This window comes from Scyliorhinus canicula, chromosome 5 (assembly GCF_902713615.1).
Source record: "Scyliorhinus canicula chromosome 5, sScyCan1.1, whole genome shotgun sequence".
In the NCBI taxonomy this organism is placed as follows: domain Eukaryota; kingdom Metazoa; phylum Chordata; class Chondrichthyes; order Carcharhiniformes; family Scyliorhinidae; genus Scyliorhinus; species Scyliorhinus canicula.
Genome location: NC_052150.1, coordinates 51098712 through 51112783, shown reverse-complemented (window position 1 = coordinate 51112783; position 14072 = coordinate 51098712). Strand labels below are relative to the sequence as shown.

The window sequence follows — 14072 nt, the reverse complement described above, 5'->3', positions numbered from 1 at the left end:
GGGTAGGTGGATTGACCATGCTAAATTGGAAAAAAGAATTGGGTACTTTAAATTAAAAGAAAAACATTTATTAAAAAATGAAAAAGAACAGAGGAGAGCTCCTGTATGGCGACATCGCTCCAAACACTGGCCATGACTCCACTCCCATTTCATCCAGCCAAGTACTCAAGAAGCCCAATGGTGGTGGCCACACTGAAAAGTGGAATCAATTCAGGCACCACTTCGAGGTGCTCGCAATGTCCATCATGGCCCCCATCTGCAAGAACCATAGATTTTCCCCCACAACGATAGAAGTCTCCTTTAAAAGTTGGAGACAGGATGAAGGAGTACAGACAGCAGGGGACCGATACATAGAAGGCAGAGTAGCAACATGAGACACGTGAGAAGTGAGAGGAAGAGATGGGCATAAAAACAGGGGGAGGACTCTGGAGCGAAGCACGGCATAGGGCGAACTCCGCCTCCTCATACAGGGCTGAGCCTGGCGCAGCTAAAGGGAGTGCACATGACGCACTTGACCAGAACATACATCGGCGGGTTCTTCCCTAACGTGGGGACAAATGCGAACGGTGCAGAGGCCCAGCTAACCACAGACCACTGTTCTAGTCTTGTCCCAAACTTGTCGGGTACTGGACCGCCTTTTTTGAGGCCTCGCCCAAGGTGGCGGGGGTGAGAGTTGAGCGATGCCCACTAGTGGCGGTCTTCAAAGTATCGGAACAGACAGAACTCTTTACAGGGAGAAGGGCAGATGCCCAAGTCTTTGCCTCCCTGATCGTCCACCGGAGATTCCTGCTCGGCTGGAGATCAGCAGCACCATCCAAGGCTGTGGACTGGCTGTCCGACTTAGCGGAATTCCTTAAATTGGAAAGGATAACATTCTCCATTTGAGGATCGGCGGAAGGCTTTGACCACACGTGGAAGTAATTCACCAACCTGTTCCAAGACCCGTTTGTGATCTGTAACCATTTTTTAAATATAAATTTAGAGTACCCAATTATTTTTTTTCAATTAAGGGCCAATTTAGCATGGCCAATCCTGCACATCTTTTGGGTTGTGGGGGTGAAACCCACGCAGACACTGGAGAATGTGCAAACTCCTCACGGACAGTGACCCAGGGCCGGGATTCGAACCCGGGTCCTCAGCGCCGTAGGCAGCAATGCTAACCACTGTGCCACCGTGCTGCCCTGTGATCTGCAATCATAAGGGAGGGGAGAGGAAGCCGTAACATAAACAGATAGGGGGTGGAGAAGAGGAGAGGCACCAGCCAGAATGCAGGAAAAGCAAGCAGAGGAACCAGGGGGCTCAAAGGGCAAGGAAACACATTGGTGTGATCGCAAGGACAACACAGGTAGCACCATACACACCCCTAGTATCTTCTAATACCAGGAGGTATAACGCTAATACGGCAAGATTGTGGTAACCGATCGCGGGGGCCCAAAGTTAGGGCCCCTCATCTATACACACACGTTACCTTTGTATACTGTTTATATTCTGATTTTTTTTTTCCTCATGTACCCACTCTAAATATCTCTATTACTGTGTGATGTTACTTGCCATATTATAAATCTAAAACCAATTTTTTTAAAGTTGAAATGGATAGAGCAAGAGAAAAATTCAACCTCAGCAACTTAGGCTGGAATTAAACCCCCTTTACCTTCAATATGAGAACACAATATTGGAGTCTAACAAACTGCATTTTTCAGTTAAACTGGAGATATATTTGCCATTAAAACACTTTCAGGTTTGGAGAAGATTCCTAACCCAAGGAATATGTATCAGTGCAAGACTAGGTGGTAGTTGCATAAATTTCTTCTGCACTTAAGTCCACAAACACCTGGTAACAGAACTAATTTAGCTGGCAAAATCTGCATCAATCAATCCAAAAGGTCAAACGTTATTACAAGTCAGACATTTTACACATTTTGTAGTCACATGAAGTGAGTAATTCCAAAATATTTGCCTTCAAGTCATCTCACAGAAGAAATTAATCACCACATAGAGAATTGGGTCACCAAGTCAGTATTACAACATAATAAATCTGCCCATTACAGAATGGCTATATCATATTAAGAGTCAAATTAAGCTTAAATAAATTCACATCCTCAGTATGTCCCAAAGCATCACATTACCAATTATTTACTTTGAAATGTAGACACTTACCAACCCAGGCACTGGTCCTACTAAAAGTGCCACTCTACCTTGGTCAGACAGCAAGTAAATAACTTTTTTTTTTAAAAACAAGGTGCAAATCTGTAGATAATAGAAATCCAAATCAAAAACAGAAAATGCTGGAAACACTCAGCAGGTCGGACATCTGTGGAAAGAGAAATACAATTGGCGTTTCCAGTCTATAACACTGTAACAGAACTAGAAGTTAGGCCATCAATATGAAACGTTAAAAAGGTTTCTCTCCACAGATGTTGTGTACCTAGTGAGCATTCCTAGCAGAAATAATTTAGCTGAACTATCCCATGTGATTCTAGCTAAATAAAGCAAATCCTGCGCCGCAAGACGCAACAAATGTGCCACTATCTTAATCACCCCCTCAAGGACTTCAACAGAATTATCAATTCAAATAGCAATGTTCTTTTAGATTTAGTCCAGCAGTAGAGTAAGCAATGTTAAAATTCAATTTTCATGGTTATATAAAACTTAGGTAGCACTCCATGGATAATTTTTTTGAATTGCATGTGTGCCCAGCTGGCATAAAGGAACACTGCAATCTCAAACTTTTCATGATTAATGCAGCTTTCAATTTACATACAATTCAGACAGTAATTGGCTCCAGTAGTCGACCCAGATTGAAGTGTCATTAGTTAGTATCACTCTTGTCTTCAAATAGAAAGGTTATGGGTTCAAACCTCACTCCACGACTTGAGCACATAATCTGGGCCCACATTTTATTCCAGCAGTGTGTTGCGTTGTTGGATATACCACTAATCATTTAAATTACTTCCCATCGCATGCCATGGCACTTTGTACATCCCCTTTTCTCTATTCAAATCAACGTTCTCTGGTCGTAGTCTCTGTTATCAACATTCTCTGGTTGTAGATAGTCTCTGTTTAAGTACTTGAAGCAGGCAGCAGCAATACAAGGAACAGGCTGTCCCCTGTGATACAGTGGAGATATATAATGCACATTATGGGAGACCTGGATATTTAGGAGAGCGAGAGGTTGAGAGAGGTTCGTAGTGACTAGATAGATAGGGCTTCTAGATAGAAAGCATTAAAATGTTAAGAGTTCTTTAAAAAAAACTGTCAAGTTGTCTGATGGGAATCAGCAAGATTTATTAAAATAAATTTAGAGTACCCAATTCATTTTTTCCAATTATGGGGCAATTTTGCGTGTTCAATCCACCTATCCTGGACATCTTTGGGTTGTGGGGGCGAAACCCACGCAAACACGGGTAGAATGTGCAAACCACACGGACAGTGACCCAGAGCTGGGATCGAACCTGGGACCTCGGTGCCATGAGACTGCAGTGCTAACCACTGCACCACCATGCTGCCCTGGGGATCAGCAAGATTATAAAAGGGTTACAGAATGAAGAAGGATGGATTGTTTCCAATAGTTGACTAAATGATAAAAGGGCACATATTTGAAAATATGAACAATCATATTCAGGAAAAGACAGGTCTGTCCCGCATGAACTGTGATGATGCCTTCTGCATCCCCAAATTATAGTGGCAAGTTCAGAAAGACAAGAAACCAGATAAAAATCAAGGGCAATTTAGCAGGCAGACAGATGCTGGAAAATTCTTCAAGATTCTTTGGAAATCAAAATTAGGCCAGGTGATCACAAAGAATTATTTATTTTAAGGGTGTTTAGAAAGTGCAATTTCCTACAACACAACACAAAATTTTTAGAAAGTAAATAATTGCTTGGAACAGAGGAAATATTAAAGGTTATGGGGAAGCAGGACAATGGGATTAGATTAGAAGTCCCATGGAGAAAACTACTGGTACAGACACATGTTGGAACAAGCAATTAGTCTACGGCTAGCCGCTCTTTAGGATTTGAGTTGCTATATAAATGCAAGGTCTTTATTCCTTTTCCACACAAGATTAAATCAAAACTGTGCCAAATCTGAAGAACTGCAAGGACACTGCTAAGCACCACATAAAAGCATCAGGCCTCCGTGGCTGAAATGCAGCAGGTGCACTTGTCTAAATGAAAAGGGAACTGTCGTTAATCAGTTCAGGACTGTTTAAACCAATCCGGTTCCATAGTAATTATACTCCAGCACTCAGCAGATTGATATGGTCAAGTTTAAACTTGCAGTGCATTAGTCATAATTAAAAATGTATCATACAGGTCATTTTGGATTCTGTCCAACAATCTGTCGTGTTCACTCCCTGCAAAATCTTCCCCCTTGGCCATAATCATTTGTTTAAACACCCAGCAACAAGAATAACGCCGGACATCCTCAATTAGGCATTTGATAAGTGTACAATTTTAGACTAAAACAAGGGCAAAATAAAATTCTCGTGTTACATTAATGCAATGCTTTTGGCCCAGAAACCAAACTACAATCCTGTTCAGTCAATAACTTCAAAAATCAGCAACAACTATAGCTTTCATCTTAATTCACTCATGGTATGGGAGCATTTGTTGCCCATCCCTAATTTCCCTTGAGTAGGTGATGGTAAGCTGCCTTCTTGAATTACTGGAGTCCATCTGGTGTAGGTAACCACTGTGGGCACAGTGACGGTAAAAGGGGAATTTTGACCCAGTGATAGTGAAGGAAAGGGAATATGATTCCAAGCCAGGATGGTGTTTTAACTTGAAGGGCAACCTCCTGGTAGTGGTGTTCCTCTACATTTGCTGCCCTTGTACTTCTAAGGCAGTAAATGTTTAGATAGTGCTGTCAGAAGAACTTTGGCAAATTGCCGCAGTGTATCTCGTCGATGATGCACATTACTGCCACTTTTCACTGATGGTAGAGTGTGAATGTTTAAATCTGGTGGACGAGGTACCAATCAAACGGGTTGCGCTATCTTGGATGCTATTGAGCTCCGAGTGTTATTGGAGCTGCACTCATTCAGACACGTGCAGAGTATTCAATCACATTCCTTTTTAAAAAAATTTTAGAGTACCCAATTCATTTCTTTTTTCTAATTAAGGGCCATTTTAGTGTGGTCAATGGGCCTACCCTGTACATCTTTAGGTTGTGAGGGCGAAACCCACGCAAACACGGGGAAAATGTGCAAATTCCACATAGACATAGACAGTGACCCAGAGCCGGGATCGAACCTGGGACCTTTGCGCCGTGCGGCAGCAATGCTAACCACTGCGCCACCGTGCTGCCCTCAATCACACTCCTGATGTGCATTGTAGTTGAACAGGTTTTGGGGAATCAGAACGAGTTACTCACCACAAAATTCCTCGCCTTAGTCTGTTCTTAGCTGTATTAATATGACTGGTCCATTCAGTTTCTAGTCAATGGCTACCCCCAGGAAGTTGTTGGTGGAGGATTCAACACTGGTGGTATTATTAAACATCTAGAGGAGACAGTTCTCTCTTGTTGGAAACGGTCATTGTCCAGCACTTGTGTGGTGTAAATGCTATTCGCCACTAATCAATTAATACAGAGAAGTGTGAGAGGAAAAGAGAGATAGAGGCAAAATGGACAAACGGGCACAATTCTAAAGAGTGTAAGGGACACAGGAACCAGTTGGTACACAGATCTTTCATATTGAGAGAGTAGTCAGAAAAGCATATGGGATCATGAGCTGCATAAATTTATGTATTAAGCAGAAAAACAGGGAACTGATGCGAAACCTTTATACAGCTCTAGTTAGGCCACAATGGTCACCACACTTTAGCTTGTGGAAGATCTTACTTAACAAGGTGCAGTGAGTATTTACCAAAATGGGTCCAGGGAGGAGGGTTGGAAAAGTTGGGATTGTTCTTGTTGGAGCAAATGGGAGATTTCAGAGGTGTACAAGGTTATGGCAGGTTTGAATAAGGTAGACAAAAGACCAGCTGCACCCATTAGCTGATGCTACAAGGACTACAAGGGGCAGCACAGTAGCATAGTGGTTAGCACTGTGGCTTCACAGCGCCAGGGCCCCAGGTTCGATTCCCTGCTGGGTCACTGTCTGTGCGGTGTGCGCACATTCTCCCCGTGTCTGCGTGGGTTTCCTCCGGGTGCTCCGGTTTCCTCCCACAGTCCAAAGATGTACAGGTTAGGTACATTGGCCATGCTAAATTGCCCTTAATGTCCAAAAAGGTGAGGAAGGGTTACTGGGTTAGGGAGATAGGGTGGAAGTGAGAGCTTAAGTGGGTCGGTGCAGACTCGATGGGCCGAATGGCCTCCTTCTGCACTGTATGTTCTATGACCACAGCAGGCACAGATTGATGGTTTTGGGTAGGAGTTGGAAAGGCGATTAAGAGCTTTTTTTAATGCAAGAGTGGTAATGACCTTGAACTCGTGGAAACAGAGGCAATCAATTATTTCAAAAGTAAATTGGGCACTTGAAGGAAACAAACATACAAAGAAAGAGCAAGGAAACGGAAGTGACTGATGCTGGCATGATCTTGAGGGTCACATGACCTTCCTTTTATGACTCCTTGAAGCCAACATCAAATCAAATGCAGCCTTGCCGTCAAGTCGTCTCACATCACCTCTGGAATTCAGCTCATATATTCTTAGACCAAGGCTGTAATGATATCAGGAGCAGAGCGGCCCTGAAGGAAGCCAAAGTGAGCATCGGTGAAATTGTTAAGCAAATACCACCAGATAGCCAAGTCAAACTTCCATCATTTTACTGATGATTGAGAGCCGACTAATTGGCCAAATTAGATGTCCTGCTTTTTGTGGACTGGACATAACTAGGCAATTTTTCACATTGTTGGACAGGCGGTAGTATTGTAGCTGCACTGAACTCTGGAGCGCAAGTCTTAAATACAAGATATACCCATAGCCAAAGATTGAATATTGTTAGGTCTTACAGCCTTTATTGTACCTGCTGTCTTCAGCCATTTCTTGAAATCACAGTCCCCAATCAGGGGGCTGCTTTGTTCTGGATGGTGTTGAGCTTCTTGAGTGTTATTGGAGCTACACTCATCCAGGCAAGTGGAGAGTATTCCATTACATTCCTGACTTGTGCCTTGCAGATGGTGGACAGAATTTGGGGGATCAGCAGGCGAGTTATTCACCGTAGGGGTCCTAGCATTTGATGTGCTCTGACAGCCACAGTATTAATATGGCTCGTCCAGTTCAGTTCCTGATCAATTATGTTGATTTTTGGGATTCAGCGATGGTAATGCCATTGAATGTCAAGGGGCAATGGTTAAATCTGCTCCTGTAGGATCTGGTCATTGCCTGGCACTTGTGTGGCCCGAATGTAACTTGCCACTTGTCAGCCCAAGGCTGGATATTGTCAGAGTCTTGCTGCATTTGGACATGGACTGCTCTAGTACTTAAGGAATCGCAAATGGTGCTGAACATTCGCAGTCATCTGCTAACATCCCCACTTCTGACCTTATGATGAAAGGGATGTCATTGATGAAACAGCTGAAGGTGGTTGGGCCACTGACTCTACCTTGAAGAACTCCTGCAGTGATGTCCTGGAGCGGAGATGATTGACCTCCAACCACCAGAACCATCTTCCTTTGTGCCAGGTATGACTCCAACCAGTGGAGAGTTTTTCACCCGATTCCCAATGAGTCCACTTTTGCTCGGGCTCTTTGATGCCACACTCTGCTGCCATGATGTCAAGGGCAGTCATTTTCACCTCACCTCTGGAAATCAGCTTTTGTCTATGTTTAAACCAAGGTTGTAATAAGATCAGGAGCTGAGTGACCCCAGCGGAGCCCATACTGAGCGTCCGTAAGCAGGTTATTGCTGGGTAACTGCCGCTTGATAGCACTCCTGATTACACCTTCCATCACTTTGCTGATGGACAGTAGACCAATAGGGCGGTAATTGGCTGCGTTGAATTTGTCCCGTTTCTTGTATACAAGACACACCTGGACAATTTCACATCTTGCTGAGTAGATGCCAATGTTTTAGCTGGAAAGAGTACCTCCAACTTCAGGGGTCCTAATGTGTAAATACCTGCTGTAAATAGAGAGTGATGGTCTTGAGAAGCTACCTATTCTAGCAGGATGGGGGAAGAGGAATATCCCCAAAAAACCTCATCTAAAGCCCAAACACATCACGAAACAGAGACATTGGGCAAGATTTAACAGACTTGTTGGGCCATACTCGGTCTCGGGACAAAGCCGTTGAATCTCATGAGGGGCTTCTCGTGAGATTTGTGACGTTCAAAATGTCGCGCAAGATTAAACGGAGTCTCACATGATCTGGATTTCGTCTTCACCGAGCGTGATCAACGCCCAGGACCTAACGGCCGTGCCTGGGAGACCTCGCCATGGTGCCATTTAGTACTGGTTTCCACGAACATTAACCAGTCATAATAGCACCATTGGAGACCCCAGGGTGGTCGGGGACAGGGCAGTGTGGTGTCTTGGCACTCCCTCTGGGCACCATAGCACCATGACCCTGAAAGAAGATCGGGGCAGCCAGACAAAATGGTGCCCTGATCGGAGGGGAGCCTTTCCTGCTGTGCTTGCCAGCAGGAAATGACTTGTGTGGCCTCAGCAGAGAGAAACTCACTGAGGACAAAAAAATATAGAAAGTGTCGTTGAATAGTGGGGTGTTTCTCGGCACTGCAGCCATAAACACCCTGCTAAACGCACCCAAAATTGAATATAGATTTTTTAATTTTTTTTTTACAGTTAAACCATGGCTATCGTCTCCACGGTAATATTCAATGGATATGATTGGGTCAGTCGTTGCCTACCTAGTTGGTGGAACAGTCCTCAGGTTAAAGTCCTCCTCAGAAGAGGACTTTGCCAGGTAAACTGGGTTAGGTTTGCCTTCGTCATTTCCAATACCTAACCTGTGTGGTTTCTTATTTGACTGTTTGAAATAACAACGTTGAGGTAAGACTATTTCTCAGGGCAGTTAAGAGATAACCATATTGCACTACCTGTGCAAAATGCATACAAAAGGGCATTCAACATTCTACTCGCAATAATCAAACCAAGGTTAGAAATTTGTCTTGCAAGGGCAACACGGTGACGCAGTGGTTATCACTGCTGTCTCATGGCGCTGAAGACCCGGGTTCGATCCCAGACCCGGGTCACTGTCAATGTGGAGTTTGCCCATTCTCCCAGTGTCTGCGTGGTTCTCACCCCCACACCCAAAGATGTGCCTGGTAGGTGAATTGGCCACGCTAAATAGACTTTACAGTGCAGAAGGAGGCCATTCGGCCCATCGAGTCTGCACCGGCTCTTGGAACGAGCACCCCACCCAAGCCCACACCTCCACCCCATCCCCATAACCCAGTAACCCCACCCAACACTAAGGCAATTTTGGACACTCAGGGCAATTTAACATGGCCAATCCACCTAACCTGCACATCTTTGGACTGTGGGAGGAAACCAGAGTACCCGGAGGAAACCCACGCACATACGGGGAGAACGTGCAGACTCCACACAGTGACCCAAGCCGGGAATCGAACCTGGGACCCTGGAGCTGTGAAGCAATTGTGCTAACCACTGTGATACCGTGCTGCCCTTTAATTGGAAAAAAAATAATTGGGTACTCTTTAAAAACATTTAAAATTGCCTTCCAGCTCCCTCCTCTTTTCATCCGACACCCCCACCCCATCCTCAGTATTTCAATGTATTTAATTAGAGATAGATAATCGCAATCAAGACAGCAGTCGAGATACTACAATTGAATGCAACAAACTAGTTTAAGGAACAGAGGAACTGGGAAAAAAAGCAACCAGCGTCAAAGATCCTTATTCACTGACCTGCTGGTGCTCAGGTAGGCAGAGAATGGAAGGCACGATTAGGAATTCAATGTCAGGACTCATTGGGTAATTTTGGCCATTTTAGAAGGGCGACGGTGGGTTGAGGAGTTAGGAGAAGGGAATGATAACGAAAATAGGGGTACAGATCATGGAGGAGGAGGAGGATGGCCGAACAAAAGGAGAAGCACAAGGTATATTTACATAAAGACTCAGGACACCTCATGTTTCACAACCACGAAATTACTGTGAAGTGCACTGACAGTAGGCAGACCAATTTGAGTACAAAGTCAGAGAAACAACAAATGAGGAAAGACTTTTAAAAAAATAATTAATCCCACAAAATGCTAGCAGTGCAGTACTTTTATTGACCACAGTTAACTCAACGTCATGCACGTAAACCCAGAAAAAAAAAGGATCTTCCTGGCTGCTCATCTGAAAAGCAGTTTGGCAGTTTTACATTTCTTTGGCTACAAACTGCAGGAGAGCTGAGCTACAGAAGCACAGCAGTCAAAGTTTGCTATAAAAGCAGCTTTGTCTGGTGAACAAGCTGAACATTGCAATAGCACAAAGTCACTTGGTTTATTCTAGTCAGCATTTTCAGCGTTTATGAAAATCTGGTCCAATAAAATGGCGTTAGATCAGATCTCAAATGCTCCAAATAGGTGGTTCAGCAACATTATTTTACAATGTTAATCAAATAGGAGAGGAGAGATTTAAAGCACAAGTAAATCTCAAAAAGCTGGAATATAGATCTTAAATGAGCTAAGTATTGACTTTATGTAATCAAGCTTCAATCACAGGCCAGAGAGTAGATTCCTCTCTCCAATGTAAATAGATTTCAGAACCTTATCTGCAAAACATTCATTTTTAAAAATTAGGTGATAGGTATGTCAGCCAATTTGCACACAGCAAGGTCCCCACAAATAGCACACACAATGGCGGTTTTTGGTATTGGCTGAAGGCAGATTTTCAATAGAAATGGGGAGAATTTGTTTGTTGTTCTTCAGAGTGAGATCTTCTAATGACCAGCAGAAAGGGCTAACCAGCCTTGATATAATATTTCATCTGAAAGACAGCCTTTCCACCAATGCAGTACTGCTTCTGTATAGCACTGAAATATCAGCCTACATCCATGGAGCTTCAATCCATGATATTCAAAGTCATAGGTTAAAAACACTGCTACAGAAGCAATTTGATGGTTTCAGCCAAGGATAAAGATCGTAGCAAAGAGAAATAACAACTAGAATTTGATTAAATAATTATTGTACAGCAGCGTTTCCCAAACTGGGTTCTGTAGGACTCAAGAGGTTCCTGGTAGGTCTGGATGTTTTAAATTTGAAAAAAAGCTGTCCTTCTGGCCTGTCCAATTGAAGATGGTTTTCGCAACTCATTGGCTACTGTTGGGCAAATTTCAGAATACACAGACTAGACATAGTCCAATGAGAAAGAAAAATTGAGACGAGAGCTCAACATCTGTGGTTAAGTTTTTTAAAAATTAAAGACAGTATAAAAGAAAAAGCATATATTTAGACAAAGACGAGTGGCAAGTCAGAAGATTGGAAGGAATAAATCAAAAAATGACAAAACGATTAAAAAAGGAGGGGAAAAGAGTACGAGGGAGCAAGTTAGAGAGGGGTGGGCAGGCACAAGAGAGGCAGTACCACAAAACGCCAATGAGAGTTGAATGTGAGAGAGAGGTGTGGAAGTGTGTGTGTGTTTGAGAGTGAGAGAGTGAGAGAGTGAGAGAGTGAGTGAGTGAGTGAGTGAGTGAGTGAGTGAGTGAGTGAGTGAGTGAGTGAGTGAGAGTGAGAGAGATATTCTTTTGGGTCCAATCTATGTGCATGTCTGATCGGAGAATAGTTCCAGCAGCACTCCTATTATCAAATGAATATATGAGCATAAGATCAGCATCACTCCTACTATTAACAATGCCAAAAGCTGAGCATTTGTTGCTCGAGAACTTTAAAATTATAATTAATATAAAATGAGAAATAGAAAATACTCTAAATTTGTTTTTGTATGTTTGTACCTATTGCACAAATAAAAATTGATTTTGCGAGGTTTAACATAATAAGAATGTTTCTTTGGGGTTCAGTCAGTTCTCTTTGGAGGTCAACAGGGTTCCGTGGCTGGAAGAGTTTGGGAAATCCTATTATAAATGTATTCACTCCACAGAATCTGCATATTTATTCAGCAGAGGCATTCTACTGCCTGCCATTCAATTGGAAACAAGATTTCCTTCAAACACTGTGTACCACTGATAGGTGGCGTTTCACTCACTCTGCTTCTCGACTTAGTGGTGCATGACTTGAAACATTTTACAATGGAAACAGAAGTGAATGAAGAGGAAGGCTGATAAAAGCTTCAGAAATCAATGCAATTTTTTGTAGTTTTACAGTTATGTTTTACAGCCAAATAAGGTTTGTACCATAACATACATTGTTTTCTTTTCTCTCGTCTAGGTTATATCAGAAACGAGTCTTCAAATGTGTACCAAAACAAAGGCTTTGATTTCTCTTTAATTTGCTGAATTTGATTTTCAGAAAAGCCTCAAGAAACACGAATGTTGAGTTTACTCTTTGGCTTTCAAAATAACCCAATACCACATTTTTCTAATTTCCATCATGCATAATGTGAAGCAGAATTAAACAGACTGCATTTAATCATGGAATTCTTAAAATTTATATTCCAGCTATCCAAATAATACCAATACCCAAACACCAGCCGAATGGTGTAAAGAAGTCACTGCATTTAATCATTTAATGCTTAAAATTCAGTATTCCAGCTATCCAAAGGTCAATTCCAAAACACCAACCAAACAATGTGAAGGAGTCAAAGCAACAGTGACTGAAAAGTTATCTTCCCTCTTATCACACTTCCTTAGACTCTTACAAAGCATAAACAAAAGTCACCTGCCATACACTTCATTACTGTGCTACTCACTCAAATGGCTATAAAAATGAAATTTTAAGCTTGGAGTTCAATCCACTGGTATAGCAGAAAATGACACGTCCAGAAGTAAGTTGCAAATGCATTCATCACCCCACAAGCGGGTGTCCCGGGTGGCACAATGCAATTTAGCCCTTGACCTGCGCCAGGTTGGAAAATCCCTGGGGGGAGGCGAGGCGTGAATCCTGCCCCGCCGCCGGTTTCCCTATTCTCCGGTGCGAATTTCCGGGCGCCAGCAGGATTCTCGTCGTGCTGGTCAGGGGCCGTTGACAGCACACCACCCCTCTCCCCCCAGTGATTCTCCGGGCCCCAATGGGCCGAGTGGCCGACGAGGTTTGCCCAGTCCCGCCAGCGTGAATTACTCACCTCAGAAACTGTGGGACCTGGAAGGTAAGTGTGCAAGGGGCCGTCCTTGAGGGGGGGGGGGGGGGGGGGGGGGAGAAGAGCCGGTGGTCTGGCCCGCGATTGGTGCCTACCGATCAGCGGGTGGGCTGGTTCCGTGGGGGCCTACTTTACTCCGCGCCGGGCCCCTGCAGGGCTCCACCATATTGCCAGGGGCCGACACAGAGAAGGGAACCCCTGCGCATGCGCGGAAATACGCCGGCCGTTCTGCGCATGCGTGAAATCGCGCTGGCCCTTCACTGGTGACTGGAGCTGCAGGAACCACTCCGCCGTCAACCTAGCACCCTGGAAAGTGGAGATTCCTCACTTTTGGGGGCCGTTGATGTCAGAGTGGTTGCCGCCGGTTTTCATGCCGGAGTGGGGACATAGCCCCATTATTGGTGAATCCCGCCCCAATATCATTAGGCTTCGCAGCAGACTAAAGACAGTAAAGGAGGAATTGTTTGAGAGAAGGTAGCCTTTAAAGCATTGGTGCTGCAGAAAGCCACCATCTATTCCATAGGTCAGATAGTTTACTTGCTCTCCTTTTCAGGTCTCTTCCCACCTACAAGACTCTGACACTGTTCACCACTTAAGCAATTTCCAGTTTCCTGTTCCTAACCAGCTCTTTCACCGTGGATGTCCAGTCCAATCCATCTATAGCTCATTCCACACCAGGATGCCCCACCTCTTCAGCCTTATACAGAGGCCAAACAAGCCCCCATCCGTCAGCATTGTTCTTCCCCAGGCTGAATTTGTTCTTACACTCCTGTTGACTCTCATTTCCTTCAAATAATAGGTGTTGCTATGGAAACTCTTGTGGATCCTAACTATCTATGTCCGCCTTTTTGTTAGGTGCGGAGAGCATTCTTTGTTCCAATCCTACTGGGGCCTTTTCCTTCACCTCTTTTCT

The 14072-nt window shown here is 43.9% G+C and overlaps 1 protein-coding gene across 4 annotated transcripts in view; it reads right to left on the bottom strand.

Annotated features, from left to right (window-relative positions):
- jarid2b (jumonji, AT rich interactive domain 2b) overlaps positions 1-14072 on the bottom strand; it is a 536459-nt gene that overhangs the window by 370946 nt on the left and 151441 nt on the right. Inside the window, exon 1 of one of the 4 annotated variants that reach the window (XM_038797046.1) lies at positions 2158-2275. The exons of the other annotated variants lie outside the window; for them this stretch is intronic. The gene's annotated coding sequence lies outside the window, so the exon portion shown is untranslated. Of the gene's footprint in view, positions 1-2157; positions 2276-14072 lie in introns of those variants that run through there. 4 annotated transcript variants of the gene reach the window in all.